Genomic DNA, 18001 nt, shown 5'->3' on the forward strand with positions numbered 1-18001 from the left:
ATAGACTCAAACATAGAAACAATCCAGATACTCGTAGACTCAGTAGGTGTGTATAAGTATGTACACAATACATCTACATCTACATGACTACTCTGCAATTCACATTTAAGTGCTTGGCAGAGGGTTCATCGAACCACAATCATACTATCTCTCTACTATTCCACTCCCGAACAGCAAGCGGGAAAAACGAACACCTAAACCTTTCTGTTTGAGCTCTGATTTCTCTTATTTTATTTTGATGATCATTCCTACCTATGTAGGTTGGGCTCAACAAAATATTTTCGCATTCGGAAGAGAAAGTTGGTGACTGAAATTTCATAAAAAGGTCTCGCCGCGACGAAAAACGTCTATGCTGTAATGACTTCCATCCCAACTCGTGTATCATATCTGCCACACACTCTCCCCTATAATGTGATAATACAAAACGAGCTGCCCTTTTTTGCACCCTTTCGATGTACTCCGTCAATCCCACCTGGTAAGGATCCCACACCGCGCAACAATATTCTAACAGAGGACGAACGAGTGTAGTGTAAGCTGTCTCTTTAGTGGACCCTTCGCATCTTCTAAGTGTCCTGCCAATGAAACGCAACCTTTGGCTCGCCTTCCCGACAATATTATCTATGTGGTCCTTCCAACTGAAGTTGTTCGTAATTTTAACACCCAGGTACTTAGTTGAATTGACAGCCTTGAGAATTGCACTATTTATCGAGTAATCGAATTCCAACAGATTTCTTTTGGAACTCATGTGGATCATCTCACACTTTTCGTTATTTAGCGTCAACTGCCACCTGACACACCATACAGCAGTCTTTTCTAAATCGCTTTGCAACTGATACTGGTCTTCGGATGACCTTACTAGACGGTAAATTACAGCATCATCTGCGAACAGTCTAAGAGAACTGCTCAGATTGTCACCCAGGTCATTTATATAGATCAGGAACAGTAGAGGTCCCAGGACGCTTCCCTGGGGAACACCTGATATCACTTCAGTTTTACTCGATGATTTGCCGTCTATTACTACGAACTGCGACCTTCCTGAAGGAAATCACGAATCCAATCGCACAACTGAGACGATACCCCATAGCTCTGCAGCTTGATTAGAAGTCGCTTGTGAGGAACGGTGTCAAAAGCTTTCCGGAAATCTAGAAATACAGAATCAACTTGAGATCCCCTGTCGATAGCGGCCATTACTTCGTGCGAATAAAGAGCTAGCTGCGTTGCACAAGAGCGATGTTTTCTGAAGCCATGCTGATTACGTGTCAATAGATCGTTCCCTTCGAGATGATTCATAATGTTTGAATACAGTATATGCTCCAAAACCCTACTGCAAACCGACGTCAATGATATAGGTCTGTAGTTAAATGGATTACTCCTACTACCCTTCTTGAACACTGGTGCAATCTGCGCAATTTTCCAATCTGTAGGTACAGATCTATCGGTGAGCGAGCGGTTGTATATGAGTGCTAAGTAGGGAGCTATAGTATCAGTGTAATCTGAAAGGAACCTAATCGGTATACAATCTGGACCTGCCCGTATCAAGCGATTTGAGTTGCTTCCCAACCCCTAAGGTATCTACTTCTAAGAAACTCATGCTAGCAGATGTTCGTGTTTCAAATTCTGGAATATTCCATTCGTCTTCCCTGGTGAAGGAATTTCAGAAAACTGTGTTCAATAACTCCGCTTTAGCGGCACAGTCGTCGATAGCAGTACCATCGGCACTGCGCAGCGAAGGTATTGACTGCGTGCGCAGCGAAGGTATTGACTGCGTCTTGCCGCTTGTGTACTTTACATATGACCAGAATTTCTTCGGATTTTCTACCAAATTTCGAGACAATGTTTCGTTGTGGAACCTATTAAAGGCATCTTGCATCGAAGTACGTGCCAAATTTCGCGCATCTGTAAATTTTAGCCCATCTTCGGGATTTCGCGTTCTTCTGAACTTCGCTTGCTTTTTCCGTTGCCTCTGCAACAGCAGTATGAGGGCAAATGCTTGCTGCACTGTGTGTATAAAGAGGATGGTCTAGTAGACAGCTTGGCCCACTGCAGGCAGCATCTGGTAGCCTGTCAGTGCATGTACCCAAATGGCAATGGAGTATTAGGCAAACAATTTTTGATGTGACGTGTTTACTGGCAGGCCAAATGGCAGTGATGACACATTATGATTTTGATATTCCAATGAAAATGTCATGTGTACAGGCTAATATAAGAAAGTGTATCTTGAAACTTTCTCAGAATACCACATGCGTAACAGTAAACTGTGGATTGTTAATTTACTTTGAACATTTCCTTGAGTACTAAAACTGTCTGTTGGGTGTTTCTGGGAAGTATGTGTGTTGCAGGATACATAACTACAGACATTATATGCTGTATTAGAGATACACAAGGTAAGATTGTAATACACTATGGAGTAAACAAAAACCTGAACTCCATAGACTTTTTTTTTCTAAGACCTCCATTGCTGCTGTGCAATGTGAGCAGTATTAATAAGTGAAACAGAGTAACAGAATAAAAAAATTATTTTTGGATTTTGCTACATCCACCAAGCAGTATGATAATGTAAAAAGACTACACTTATGCTTGACAAACTTTGGGTTTACTTGAAGGCTTTAATTTTTAACATTTCTCTTGACCACTCTAACACAGAACTGTACTGAGTGATTGTGACGTAATGCATTATTTTACACGAAACTCACTAGACTCATGTTTGTGAGATAATAGCACGAGAAGGATGTTGCTGTACGCAAACACACAATTATGGACTAATGTGTGTATGAGAGTAGATGGATAGCTAGTTCTGATGTTGTCAGTATACTTTAATCAATGTAAACAAATATGTTTAAATTTCTGATAAAATAATTTTGCAGAGGTATGAGGCTGGTTGATCTCACAATTGATAGGATGGATCTACCACCCTGAAAAGCATCAAACTCCCTGTCCAATCCAGTTGGAATCATTAAAAGTTTAAAGTTCTAGAACTGTTCTTTCATTCTGGAAACAATTCCCTCAACTGTGGTAAGAGATCTTTCCACAATATTCTTCTTGCAGGAATGCTCATGGCACAAAGTATGCAGGAAAATTTCTGTGAAGTTTGGAAAATAGGAGAGAGGTACTAGCAGAAGTGAAACTGTGAGTATGGTTTTTGAGTCGTGCCTGGATAGCTCATTCTATAAGCCTGCGAAAGGTAATGTTCTGGGATCAAGTCCTGGTCTGGAGTGGTACACAGTTTTAATCTGCCCCAGTAAGTTTCAGTTTTAGAGGTTCACTTGCACTTGTCTCATAATTGCTTAAAATTGAGGATGAATTCATTTGTAGTCAAAGGTCTTCGCTCTAGTCAGAAAAAGGATGTTGAGATATGGTGCACCATTAATGCTACCCCACAGGCATTGTTTTCTTGTGGGTCCTTTTGCCATAGGAAGCAGGCCTATGTTAAAGGGAATCTATAGAATTGAGGCAATTGAAGACTACATTGTTCCTCCTGTGAGAGGAAATAGTGCCGCTATTGGATTGTTGACTTCACCAAATGTATCTTGTTGTTTGTCACTTCTCAATCTGAGCCAATACCTGCAATGTCAACCACTACCCAAGAGGCTGTAGGGGAACATTACAGCAGCACTGTTTTGTGGAATTTTACTTTTGTTGCTATATCAGCGCTCTTGTTTCACTTAATATCCATGTGTCCTGGTACATAGTGGACTACCAGCAGCTTCTCCTGCATTTATAAGAGAAGCATAGTGTTTTGTACAATCTAACCTAATTTATCTACAGGTTGTATGCGTTAGATAAAAGAAAAAGCAGTAAGATAGTCAGCAGGGACAAGAAAATTTCCACCAACTTGAGATCTCATCTGCTCTAGTCCTCTGTCTCTCGGCCAAAACTCTACATAATACACTAAGCAGTGGCATAGTAGATGAAATAATTTTAATGGTGTAAGGAGAAAAAGCAGAACACTCAAAATTGTTACTCTGCTTAAACACATTACTAAGCAGCACACTGTGTTTGTGGCACTTGCACAAAAAATCTGTTAAGATCCATTTAAAAACATAGGCTTGGGTTCTTATTTCATTGCACCCTGTTAAGTGTTCATTGAAGATACTAGCTCCATTTCTATTTAAGAGCATAACTGTCTGCTATATCCAGTTTATCCAGGCATGGTGAATGGCTTTGTTATTCGACATATGTTTTAAACTTGCACTTTGGGGATTGTGCCTAACAGTGCTGATGAGAGCAGACCTCAGAAGTAGACTAATTTTCCATAAACATTGCATCATCTAGCAGCTCGCCAACAATTGGTTAAATGTGGGACTGGACTGTAAGTCCCCTGACATTCTGGTGCCTTTGAGGTTGATTGAGCACATTAAAGATCTTCATGGAGGTTTTAGTTTACTCCTGTAGTGTGCAACTGTAATTGTGTCTTGCGAACAAAGGTTTCATAAAATGTGAGCAAACTAGTTTGATCTGCACGCTAATCTTGTCACTGAGGCACTTTTACGATGTTGAGCGACTTCTTGCATCTATAATCCAAATCACAGATGTGTGGTATTCTGTGGTCAAAGATAAACTCAAGAATCTAACTTTGTTAACTGAAGTCTTCAAAGTTGTTCAGCCAGATGCTAGCATCTGACTGGCACAATATCTTGGTGACATACTCATCATCATCATGTGCTCCTGGTATAGCAAGCTGCTCTTCTCTTTATGCCTTCCCTCAACCTTCTCTCATGTAATTCCTGTTGTTATCGTGGTGCCATATGACATATCTCAGGCACGGTGATACTGTTGATTCCTGACTACCATAAGCCTAAATCTACTTGTTTGGTTTGCTAAGTGTGGTTACATCACCAAGGAGGCTCCTTGTGTTGGTTATTGGGCACAATGCATATTTGACACAATATTTCATGAAGATTCTACTGATCTTTGCTGAGATGATCACTGCATATTGTAGATATATCATTGCCTTTTGTCTATCTTCTCCTGTTCCTTCCTCTAGAAACACACATTCAGTTTAAACAATGAAATAGTCATTTTTATTGAGAGCGAGAGCGAACTGCCCGTGACTACGCCCTGTTTGTTCATATTGTCCTTTCTACAGCAAGTAGGTAGGCATCAACATATGCTGGAACTATTCTGTTACTGTGGAGCTAAATCTTTCACTTAGTAGTTCTAAGAGTCCTTCAGTGGTTTGCTGGACAACAATGATACTATATCAAAGATTGTCTGTAATGAGTAGACCATACAGGCGTTAACCAAAGTCTATAGAGTTTTATACATAGTGGCAGCATTTCCCCACCTATGGGCTCAGTATTGCTTCAACAAACTTGGCAACTTATTATGTAGAGGCAGCTTTGTTCCGAGCGGTTCTAGGCGCTTCAGTCCAGAATTGTGCGACTGCTATGGTCGCAGGCTCGAATCCTGCCTCGGGCATGGATGTGATTGATGTCCTTAGGTCAGTATGGTTTAAGTAATTCTAAGTTCTAGGGGACTGATGACCTCAGATGTTAAGTCCCATAGTGCTCAGAGCCATTTGAACCAAGCATGTTTGTTGTTGACTTTTGTGACAAGTCTTTGGCAGATCATCATACGTGAAAATGGAAGCTTGTGTCCATAGTTTCTTGATAGTTACATCTAGCAAATTTGGTACTGTGAATACAGCTGCTGTTTTCCATTGACTATTGGAGGAATCTACATTACATTTATGTCTATACTCTGTGAATCATTGTGGGGTATGATGAAGGGTCCTTCTGGCACCACCAGCATTTGTTCCCATTCATGAATGGTGTGTGGGGAGAACAAGTCACAAAACCTCCACATGAGCTCTGATTTCACAAGGTATATGTGAGGAAGCTAGTAGGTTGGCCAACTCTTCATGGAATGCATGCTCTCAGAATTTCAACACTAATCATTGTACAATGCACAACACCTCAATTGTAGCATATCTCACTAGAGTTTGTGAGCATCTTTGTAGAGCTCTTGCACTGATCCCATGATAAAATTCACTCATTTGATCCTGTTTATTAATTCAACCTGGTATGGGTCATAGATTGATGAGCAGTACTCAAGAATTGGTGGAACAAGTGTTTTATAAGCCATTTCTTTATTCGACAAATTAAATATCCATAACAGTCTACCACCGATAAATTTCAGCCTGTCATCATCTTTTCCTACAACTCATTGTACTTGGCCATTCTGCCTTAGGCTGCTCCAGATAGTTATTTCTAAGTACTGTACATATCTTTTTTACTCTCTCCAAGATCTCTGTTTGCAGAATACATTTTTATATTATAGAGGAGAGATTTGCTTTCAAAAAAAAGGTCATGATTTGCAACTTTTTTCCAATTGCTTTTGTACATGTTGCTTCAGTGATGTACAATAAACTCCTGCTATAAGGGGAAGGAGTTCTTCCACATAATTTCTGTACCATCTCACATACATGTCATCCAGTCCTGATGTTCTTCCACTGTTTTCTCTTATGTGCATTCACTTTTCTTAACATCTGCCATTTCATATTTCATGCAATGATTAAAAGAAGAAATCATATTATGGTCACCTGTTTTGATGCCAGTATAATCAGTAAGCGACCATAGATGTTTTTGATCTATTTGCTACCTTTAGGTGCATATTATCTTCATATGTTTCTGTATCAGGATGGTTGAGTGATTGGAGAGATGCTCTTACTGACTTGTATGTAACACAACGCTTCTTAGAATTTTTGTCATAAATTTACTTCTAAATTCAATGGATGCAACTCACATGCTTTTCTTCAGCTTTTGTTTCCTATCAAAGTTCCAACTTGCTTGGATCTGTACTTCTGGAGCAGCTTTCTATCACAGCTGTTGAATAATGACGTGTCTTTTCCACTACTCAAAACCTTACTCAGCAAACACTGATCTAAGGTACATTGTACCATGCTTTTGAATGTTATTTAAATATGATGTTGGTTGCTTGCATACTCCGCAGTTTTTGCTTGTCACTCTGGATCAGCAAAAACATTTTCCTAGCTTCCTCAACATTCCTTTTAACATCCGTAGTCTTTGGTGCTATAAAAGCATCATGACTACAGATTCCTACCTTTACATTAATACTATAATGGCAGATGTGTCCAAATGACGCATGTCATACTTTTTTCTTCAGTGTCATATCGAATTTCTTGTACTTTGTTCATTCAATTATATGAAATTTTCTATTTTTCTTCTTTTTTATAATGCTGTACTAGGATTTACAAAATATTTGTACATGAGGCAGTCACATTAATGTGACAACTTGTCAAAAGCATGAATAACCCTTTTGTAGTACAGACATGCCGTGAGTGTGTCGGTGAGTTTTTAGAAGGTATCTACAGGGTTGTGGAGTCATTCCAACTCCAGTGCTGTGGCCACCTCCACTAGCTTTCTTGGTTGTGGATCCTTGATGCATTGAGTTGGATCGAGGTGGTCCCACAGATTTTTGGTTGGGTTTTAATCTGGGGAGTTTGGTGGCTAGGGGAGTATGCTATACTCATCCTGGTGCTTTCTGAACAATGCGTGTGTGCGCGCGCGCACACACACGCACTCACTCTGTGAGCTGTGTGACACATTGTATTGTGCTCCTGATGGATGTCGTCATACTGAGGAGAAAACAAACAAACAATGTAGGGGTGGACATGGTCCCCAATACTAGATGCATACTTTTATTGATCAATTTTCCTTCAGAATGATGAGATCACCTAGGGAATGCCTTGTATACATTCCCCAGATCATTATGCTTCATCCTCCAGCCTGGATCCTTCCGACAATTGTTGCAGGGCTGTACACGCAAACAGCCATCTGTCCAATGAAGCTTAAAATGTGATTCATCTAAAAGGCTGCCTGTTGCCACACCCAGTTGCAGTATTGGTGTGCAAATTCCAGCCTCTGTCACTGATGAATAGCAGACAGCATGGATGCAGGAACTTGATGCTTGCTGTGCAGGCCCACTGAACAGTCATTAGAGAGACATTGTTGCTAGCCCCTTGGTTCATCTGGGTGATCAGTTGCTCAACAGTTCTGCATATGTTCACCTATACACATCTCTCTGGCTGTTCACCTCTGTCATCTATGGCTCATCACAGACAGCTTAGTGCTGGTTTTGGATAGCGTCATTTTGCTGGGCACGGTGTGCTTTAGCTATGGTGTCACAGACTTTGCAGTTTTGCAAATGCTTCCACTTTTGGCCAGAAAGCCAATGATCGTGCCCTTTTAGACATCAGATAAATTGCTCCGTTTCCATATCAAGACAAAGACTGTACTGTTTTCCTCATTCTCCGACACGCTTTATATACCCCCTACTGCTACTGCTACCACCTTCCGTCTGTGGGTGGTTACTGCATGCTGATGTCAAACATGGGCATTAATGTTACTGACTGTATTTTTGTAGACATTTCATTCAACATACCTACACTGGCAGAAGGGGTTTATTTGACACTACTATGATTTCTTTTCAGCAAACATGCAAATACCACAACAATGAAGTGGCAATAATCATCGATAACACAGAGCTGTTGTTGCTCATTTTGTGTCTTGTCATGTGGACATTACAGTCTATCACAGTCTATATCATGTCATTTTCAAATATGTATCATCAGTGTAAACTTTATGTTGAAGAAATGTTGCATCTGTTAGAGATGCTGATCTATGTCAGTCCTCACATCATCCACCATAGCAGGCTCAGTTCGATGCATCTACAAAGGTGGTCACATGGGATGGAACTGAGTGGGAGATTGTCAACAAGAAGCTTGCCTTCAAGTAGACAACTCTCATCAGTGCTTTCCATCTTACATTTGACGAAGCAATGCTACTTCTCATGGAGAAGTACACTTTAGGAATCAGAGAAAATGAAAGTCATATATGCGCAGGGTGTCATTAGTACAAAAGGTGTATCTGCGGATAACTTTTGACCCATTTTTGGGGGCCTAATTTCATCAAGAACATGTCAAGGGGCAGATTTCAGCAGCTTCTTAGATTTCTTCATTTTGATGAACAATCAACTCAAGATTAAATCCTGCCAGCCAACAAATTCAAAAATATAACCACAGACAAGCCAGTTTGCTCAATTCATGTCACATACATGTGGGCAATAAAAGCAGAAGTCATCTACAAAACAGTAACAGACAAGAAAATTGAAAGGAAGAAGTTCATACTTCAGCTGTTGAAAGAACTCAAGGGAACAAAATAGTGGGGAGAAAAACAGACAATACTGGTCCAAAACCATCTAGAAAGTGGAAGAAGTGCCAAATCAGCCTCTGGAAAGGCGACAGATGAGTGACAAGTGTGTAAAGTGCCACAAAGCTATTTGTGGAAAATGTGCGTTTAAAATAGAAATCACTTGTGCTAAGTGTATCAAGCAAATTCTAGCGATTTGATTAAGAAGTACAACATAGGCTTGTGTAGAACACATGTGAGTAGAATATGGACCATGTACGCTAAATGTGTCTAGAAGGCTCTACAGATGGTCAGTATATGAAAGTCTACAGTTTAGGAAACTTATTAACCTTTGTGTAGAACACATGTGAGTAGAATATGGACCATGTACGCTAAATGTGTCTAGAAGGCTCTACAGATGGTCAGTATATGAAAGTCTACAGTTTAGGAAACTTATTAACCTGAGCTGCAATAAATTGGTAAGATGTTTTGTTGTTGAAATAAGTAAGTAATGTATTAATTATCGTGTTACAAATAATCATTGTTATAACTCGTGAAAAGGTAGAGATCAACATACATTAAAATAAAGTACTTTTTGATGTTTTAGGGACGTCAGATACTCCACCATTCTAGTGTTTAGGTATCGAAGAAGTTCAGGTGTTACTTATTAGGTGCTCTAAGACATTGCCCTCACGAGTCATTTCTTTTTAACTGCTTGAAGTATTAAAAAGAGGTTACCACAGTCCTTTAATAATTCCTGGCTTTGGCACCAGCTTTAATTGCATGGCTCTCAGTTAACAATAGTATGATCGTGAAACATAAAATATTATCCATTTTTTCTCTGAAGCACTCTGGCATCATGACTCCCTAAGCAGGTGGTCCATGTAAGTAACCAGTTACCATGAAACTTCCTGGCAAATTAAAACTGTGTGCCGGACCGAGACTCGAACTCGGGACCTTTGCCTTTCGCGGGCAAGTGCTCTACCATCTGAGCTACCGAAGCATGACTCATGCCCGGTCCTCACAGCTTTACTTCTGCCTGCCAGTATCTCATCTCCTACCTTCCAAACTTTACAGAAGCTCTCCTGCGAACCTTGCAGAACTAGCACTCCTGAAAGAAAGGATACTGCCATGTGTTGTGTCGACTGCTTAGCCGTCCATGCGCTAAGTTTTTCCTGTGATTCCCTCTACATAGGTTCAGACTCTCTGCTTACCCATGGATTGACTCATGGCGAGTTCTTGTTCCTCACGTGGGGCTCTGTTCCCTGGCTATTACTGAGCCACCATTGGCTTGCAAAGCATCTGCACTGACAGTGTAGTGAAGTGGCGTTCTCATGCCTGTGTAGATACTAAAATACTTATCATCCGAAGTTCTGATAAATTAAAGAATGCAGCTAATTTATTGCCAAGATTCCATTTTTGGGCTGAATTAACATTTGTAATTACTGCTAGTTTTGCTGCCTTTTTTTTTCTACAGCTGTAGGGGAACTTTCACAGATGTGAATCTATGGGGGTTTGTAGGTCATCTGTAAATGAGGATGTAGGCATAGCACTGTAGAGTTTTCTTGTTTCTATACATGACAATCATCTTTGTTACCATAAGTCTGTTCTTTAGAATAAACTGGGCTTTCCGTAGACCATCTGGATATTTTCCTGGGCACTTGGCACTGATCATTGCATGATGAGGTATGATTTTCCAATAAGTAAGATGTGTATGTCCAAACCTGTGACACTGGAAAGAGCATGCTGGATTTAGGAAAAATGGCAAACTCTTAGAGAAATGAAGTCCACTTTTATATATTCAGGTGGATGTAGTGAAATAAAAGTGTGTACTAAGGCAGGTGTATATTCCAATTCACTGCTAGTTCATTTCATAACGTCCTTTTGCTTTGAGTACCTCCGCGTTTTTTCATTCTTGTTGTGGTTCTTTGGGACCTACGCATGCAAGGGCAAAATCCGACATACTATCTTCACTGTAATTTAGTAAGTAGTGCATTTAAATACTACAATAGTCACTGTACTTTTTACCCTTAACCAGAGAGACACTTGACGTTTGTTCCTCCTAATCTAACCCACAGTAATCAGTGACTGCCACAGAGATCTCTATATTGCACTGGACCTTAAAAGGATTGGAATTCATTTGGTAGGACTGAAGCTCTTGGAACAGGAGAAGCTAGTATATATCTGCTTACAAGAAACTTATTTTTGATTCTAACCTCTACAGGAAGGATGACCTTAACCTGAGAAAGGGCTACTGGTTAGGTGGCTGTTTTCACCAGTGACAGTTACCACTCCTGCCAATTGGACACTTCAATGTACACTACATGCTATGGGGCTCAGCTTCCCCTTATTTAGATGACATCTGTCTTATGAATTCTTCAATGACAAACTTAAGTACAGATTTAGGATTGTCTTCAGCAACTGACCCTTGCTTCTGCTCCCAGCTCTCATCTTAAAAGACAGCCTATCCTTCGGTAGATAAAAAGTGTCTCTTGGAAACCAGAGCTAGGTACGGAGCTTGGGCTTTGTGGAAGTCTAAATGCAGCTCATCAGTAGAAAATCCCGCACCTTTTTCAGATTATAAGGGTAAAAGGGCAGTGAGTAGTTATAGAAACCAACAAAAATTCTTGCGAGAAATTTGCGAATTCCTTTAATCATTCCACATCAGTTACACACATTTGGGAGCCAATAAAGACACACTGGGGCATTATTGAGGAATTGGCTCAAATGAGGATATGGCTGACACTTTTTTTTTGTCACCACATTAATCACACAAATTCAAGATCCACACACTTCACAGAACAGAAGAAAGTTAAATTACTTTTGAATGATAAGGGCATTTATAATCATTAGCTCTTATGTGGGAATTGGAATTGACTTTGTTCACAGCTTGTGAAACTGCCCCAGGACCAGGTCAGATTCATTATGTCATATGTACCTGAGAGACAAAGATGAATTTCTATATTGTTCCACTAAACTCTGTTTTGATGGACAATATCCTGACATGGGATTCCTTCACTGAAATAAGGCAAGGACTGTTTGAAATCTAGTAGTCAGCAACGTGTTGCTCTCATCAGCTGTATTAGAAAAACTCTGCCGCCTCATATGAGTATTTGAATCCCACAACCATCTAGGCCAATTTCAGGTATTACCACTCCACCCTTGATAAATTAATCCTGCTGGAGACTGAAACAAGATGTTCTGATGTCAAAACAATTTAGTTTTTGTTTTTAGTAATTTGGAGAGATCTTCTTAAGACACCACTTGGGGATGAAGTGTCATTCTTCAATTTCACAAATGGGAACCTCTGCCAATTCTGATTCACTCTTTTCTCAGGTAAGTGCTAAGTGTAACAGTTTTTGCAATAGATATCAGTGACATGTTGTGAACAGTCTAGACACCTGTTACAAGTTCATGTTTGTGGCTGACTTCGCCAGTTTTTTCAATCCAGACTTAAAACAACGTGACAACAAGAGCTGCCAATCATGAGGCAGGAAAATGTGCTATGCAAGTGGTGTTGGGTTCTGCCAGAGAAAATTATTTCATAAATATGGCAAGAAAAGTCCTGCCAGAATAAAAATAATTTAAGAGTGAAGGTGACAACTCGCTAAACAGTAGAAGCATTAAGTCATCACATCCTTTGTTCCCATAACCCTCATGTCCTTAATCTCCATTAACTCTTTAAAAACCCACACCTTCTATCCAACAGTTTCTTCTTCCTGTGTCCTGTCATCCCCTCTCAGTTCATGTCACCACTCATCTTCATAATGTGCTGCATCTCATTGGCACCGGTACCCAAGTGCCACATGCCTAGCCCGTGCACCTGCCACCCTGCACACCTGCTGTCTCCCTCTCCCACCTGCAATCCCTCCTAGCTACACCTTCTCCTGCTTTCCACCTCGATCTCCCTTTACTCATCCTGGACCACCAGAAATCTCAGCATTGTGGGCCCATCTGGTGCACAGATATGTGTTTTTTTGACTCTAGCTTGTAGAACAATTTATTTTGGAAGCTATCATAATTTTCATTCTCTTTTGCGTGTTCCTGTTAACGACTCAACACTTCTGCAGTTTGGCGAGTGCTCTCCTTCATTTCTAAACTATGAATTTTTAACCATTCATGTAAGTTTTTTCCAACCAGAGCTCAAACTGGGAGGTAGTGTATCAAATTTTAAGAAATATGTATGGTACCTGGTTTAATATTTAACACAAAACTGACATAGTTACTGCACCTAAAAAAACTTCAAAACAAAGAGCATAAAGTCATCAAAAATTCTGAAATGGCCTAAATGGAAAGGCTTGGAGCACAGACAGGACCCGCCTCATGCAGTTTAATTTTGTAAGATCCTGCATACAGGTCGATGGACCACACTTCAGATACAGTGTTACCTCTTGACTGGTATTTAGTGTAGTGGATAAGCCACTTGCATCCAAGTCAATCCATGCAAATGTTAAAGAATGTTTCGAAGATCTAAATGTATCAAACCTCACAATAAGCAGGCAGGGATGTAACCGAGTTTTAAGACGGTATCAAGATTTTATTGCTATACACACACACAGATGAATTTAAGCAGGAAAATTTATTGTTTAGCTGCCTTCCCTGAGAAAGTTTGTATCCTTGAACAACCAACAAACTACGATTCAAAGGCAGAGTCCTGAAGGCACCTGAAAAGGTGAAAAGCTTTCACTATAAAGTTTCTCATTTACTTTGATTCTGTTAGTGTCCTGCACCTGTACAACTAATGTATACAGCAACATAGAATTATTCAGAATGTCCACGATGCCTTCCAGTGATGCAAAACCAAAGTAAATAGGTAGGTGGTTCTGGTACCAGTATATCTGGGAATATGTATAAATAATGTAGCTGACAAAGCACCCGAAGATGGATTTCGAGTGGTGCAGTGATTTGGTGTACCATCCCCCCGTACTGCATAATCTCCTCACACAAATGGATCATGTGTCTGGGAGAAGAGTGGTTGGAGGTGGTAAACAACAAACTGTGGGCAATCAAATCAACCTTCCACGCATGGCAAATATCTTGCCCTCCATACTGATGAAAGGGAGTGGCACTCGCCAAGTTACAAATAGGATACTGCCCATTGACATTCAGTTCCCTCTTTCAAAAGGATATTACACAAATACATAAAGCGTGTGGAAGACCACTTGTGGTATATCACGGAGTATATGCGGAGAAGCAAAAAATTCCTGGATTTTCCGGTTAAAAACACACTTTCTCCTGGGTGAAAATACACTTTTTCCATTTTAAGTGACAGTATACTTTCCCTCGGAACTGTAAAACTTATCAATCCTTTGAATGGTTATGATTTTATACACAGGCGTAGAATTTCTCAACCGTTTAGAAAACAAAACTCGGGGGAATCCATGTACACTGCATGTTACTTTCTGAAGCATTGAAATCGAGACTGAGCGATGCACTTTCATAAGCCAGTCATAGCTCATGTCACATGATCTCACCAGTCAATAGCATTATCACTGTTAAGTAGCGCGTACACACAAATAGGAAAAGTTAATGGTGTAAATTAATATACGTAGTGTTGCACAAGAAAAGCAGAGCTTTCACATATAATTCTGGTCTTGACAATTAATAAGCTGCAAGAGAAGATAAACTTTCACGTATAATGTTGATCTTTTTTGTGCGTGTTACACTTTAAGATACATCACGCAAATGTGCTAGTAAAATTTTTAATACAAACATAAATGTCTGCTCTTCTGGGCTCAAAATTTTTTTCAATGGTCGTCCTCAAACAGTTGATTTTTAAATGAGATTAAAATGCTCTGTGATTTAAGAAATTCATAACACATTATCGCACATAGTTCATCTTGTTTAAAAGGATGTTTACTTTGAAAGTAATGCTTTTCAATCAATCATTCTCAATATTTTCCCACGACCTGTTAGAAAGTGGTTCGTTTCAGTAGTTGCCAGAGAGCGGCGATAACAGGCACCACCGCGCTTGTGCAGCTACGATGACGCAGGAAGCCCGTATTTTCATACGTGTAAAACCTTAAAAGATCTTACATTATATCATAAAAGAAACAAGACATCAGAGGAATTTCGTGAACCATACTTAAATGGATAATTCTGCTTAAAGTGCACATTTGTATTTCCAGATTCAGTTGTAAATTTTCTTGCAGTATCAGTACTGTATTATCTCGTTTTCAGTTCTTTATTATGGCATAATGCCATATGTGCTAAAAGATGAAAACATGCTCAATTGAAATGCAGCTAACAGTTGAAACTAGCCAACAGTGTGGAATTAAACACTTTGTTTCAAATAAATTCACTGCCTCAGTGGAAAAGATTAATAAAGCCATATTTCTCTAGCAAACTGACAAAAATAACTTCATTGTTCCGCAAGGCGATTAATGCTTGACTGAAATTGCTGCCGAAGGCAGCTACCCTGGTTTGCTCCCAGTGAATATGGCAGCTTGCGTGCGCTACTAAAATTTTCCCAGGTAGCATCTTGCTGCTTGCTTATACAGCTAACAGCCACACTTTTGTAGCCAGAAGCGGGAGAAGGTACGCGCGTGACTCAACGGCACATGTGTCCACTAGCAACTGCTCACACGGATCTAATGCAAACAGTTGTGACGTCACGCTCATTGGAGGCAATTTGTTGTTATGAAGCACTGCATAGTCTTCCTAAAGCCTCTCACACATTTTGCTACTGGCGGACGCTTGTATGAGCGCTGTGTTTTGTTGTGTACATGGCACACTTCTTTTGCAACTTAAGTTTTATTTTAGTTTTTTCCTCTCGTTCATGTTTTATTGCTGCAGTATTACTCTGCAGTAGCAGGATGCAGTAATATCCTTTGTTAGAATATTATTTCTTACCAGCCCACAACATGTATTTCAAAATTTTGTAAAGTGTCAGGAAGTAGAACTCACTGAGCTCCGAGTGGTAAAAGTGTAGATAAGGGCTAGTGGCATAATTTGTGTGTTTCGTAAAGCAATGCTGTCCTTGCTCGTCATGAGGTATGATTGTAAGGAAAGAGTGTGTGTCTCAGTACTGTTTTATACAGCCATTGAGAGAGTAATGAACAAAATCACATTTTGAAGGAATACTGCCACATCCTCAACACAATTTATCACAGCCTCCACAACATTTGGAAAAATAGGCAAATATTTTGACTTAACTAAAGTTGGGTTATTAGGTCCCCACCTAATCACAACATTGCAATTAGAGACAACAAAGATAATTAATTTAATTTTTGCAAGTAAAACTCATATTGTAGCCTAACTAAGGCCTCAGGCTAAGCTATAGGCATTCTGTCACCACAACCTAGGTATTTTAGTTTTAACATTTGTTGACTTTATCAACTTACAAATGATCTTATCACATTATAACCTACCCTAAACCTTGGGATAATCTACAGATCAGTTTGTCACCAATGTCACATTCTGGGGCATTTTCAGTAAGAACTGTTTGTCAAAATTTGCTTCAATCTTACATTACACTCTTTTGCTCAGTGTTTATCTGCTGTAAGTGCCTTTAACCAACAAGGGGGAAATAAGGTGGACTGATCTGTTTTTTACTAAAATCTGCTAACAAACACTTACCTTTAATTTGAATTACAGCTGCAGAAAGATGCATGTTATTTTGAGTCTAATGGCTTAACATATTGATAATGTGACAGAGATTTATTCATTGCTATTATGTTAAGATTGATTAAATATAGAGCTGTTTCTCAAATTTATTCTGCATTGTCATCACAGTCTATTCACCAAGTCCCATAGTGTGCTGTACGTGTTTTAGATGATAATGTGTAATAATAGTGCTTATACAGTGATTTACCTGTCCTCATAAACAGTGATAGGTGCGAGATGACAGACAGATAATATGCACTTTTAAGCTTTGTGGTAACTTGGATGAAGGCATTCTCCCAGATTTTCCTTGCGGAATGCTTAAGTATCTCAACATTTTTGCTGCTTTTATGAGCAAGCTTTTATAACATATACCAGTGACTGTGAAGCACATTTCTAGGTAGTGGTCTCTAATTCACTCTGGCTCTGATGATGGATGTGATGTGGACTCCAAAACTGCTACAAAGCAATTTGGTCCATGATGGCCATAACTCTCTCACACTGATCAGGGAGTACATGTAGTATTAATCAACAGTTTATCTCAGTCATGGTTGATCATACCATGTTTCTGTCTATAATAATCAAGTTAAATTTTTGAGCAAAGTGATATGTTACAATGAGAGTATGACACTACTTGATCTTCATAGTCATGATCAAGCATCTTCATGTTCACAGGATATTATTAAAACCATTCTGACAAAACTCAGGAGGCAGGGGGTGGTAAATTGTCTTGCTGAATGTATGGTCACCTGCAATAGGCTGAAGGGATGCACTTGATTGGATTGCATGTTTCTATATTATTTCTGGACAGAAGACAATTGGCAGATGCTGTCAGCATACAGTAACACGCACTGTACCTTGTTAACACATGCTGTCTACACCTATGCTTTGAGGCTGAAATCCCTTCACCATGGTAGATCTCTACACCCTGTGACATGCAGCACTTTCATAATGCTAGGTTCTGTAAAGTTCTCACTGGCATCATGCTATGTTCATAACATCTCACTGCACTCTCTTCAGTATATTCGTTTTTATTGGAGAGTAGTCTAAGGATAATCTGAGGCGGATCTCTGAACAGAGGCCAATCATAACTGTAGGCAGTGAATTCAGTGTCTTCATGTGGCCGTACGTGCTCGCAGCAGCTTCTTCCATGGAGATGAGAATTGTGTGTGATGCGAAGACGCCATCAATACTGCACTATACCCTGAAGAATATAGTTAGGATGTCATCCAGTACAAACTGGCAATCAA

The sequence above is a fragment of the Schistocerca gregaria genome, chromosome 1 (assembly GCF_023897955.1).
Source record: "Schistocerca gregaria isolate iqSchGreg1 chromosome 1, iqSchGreg1.2, whole genome shotgun sequence".
Lineage (NCBI taxonomy): Eukaryota > Metazoa > Arthropoda > Insecta > Orthoptera > Acrididae > Schistocerca > Schistocerca gregaria.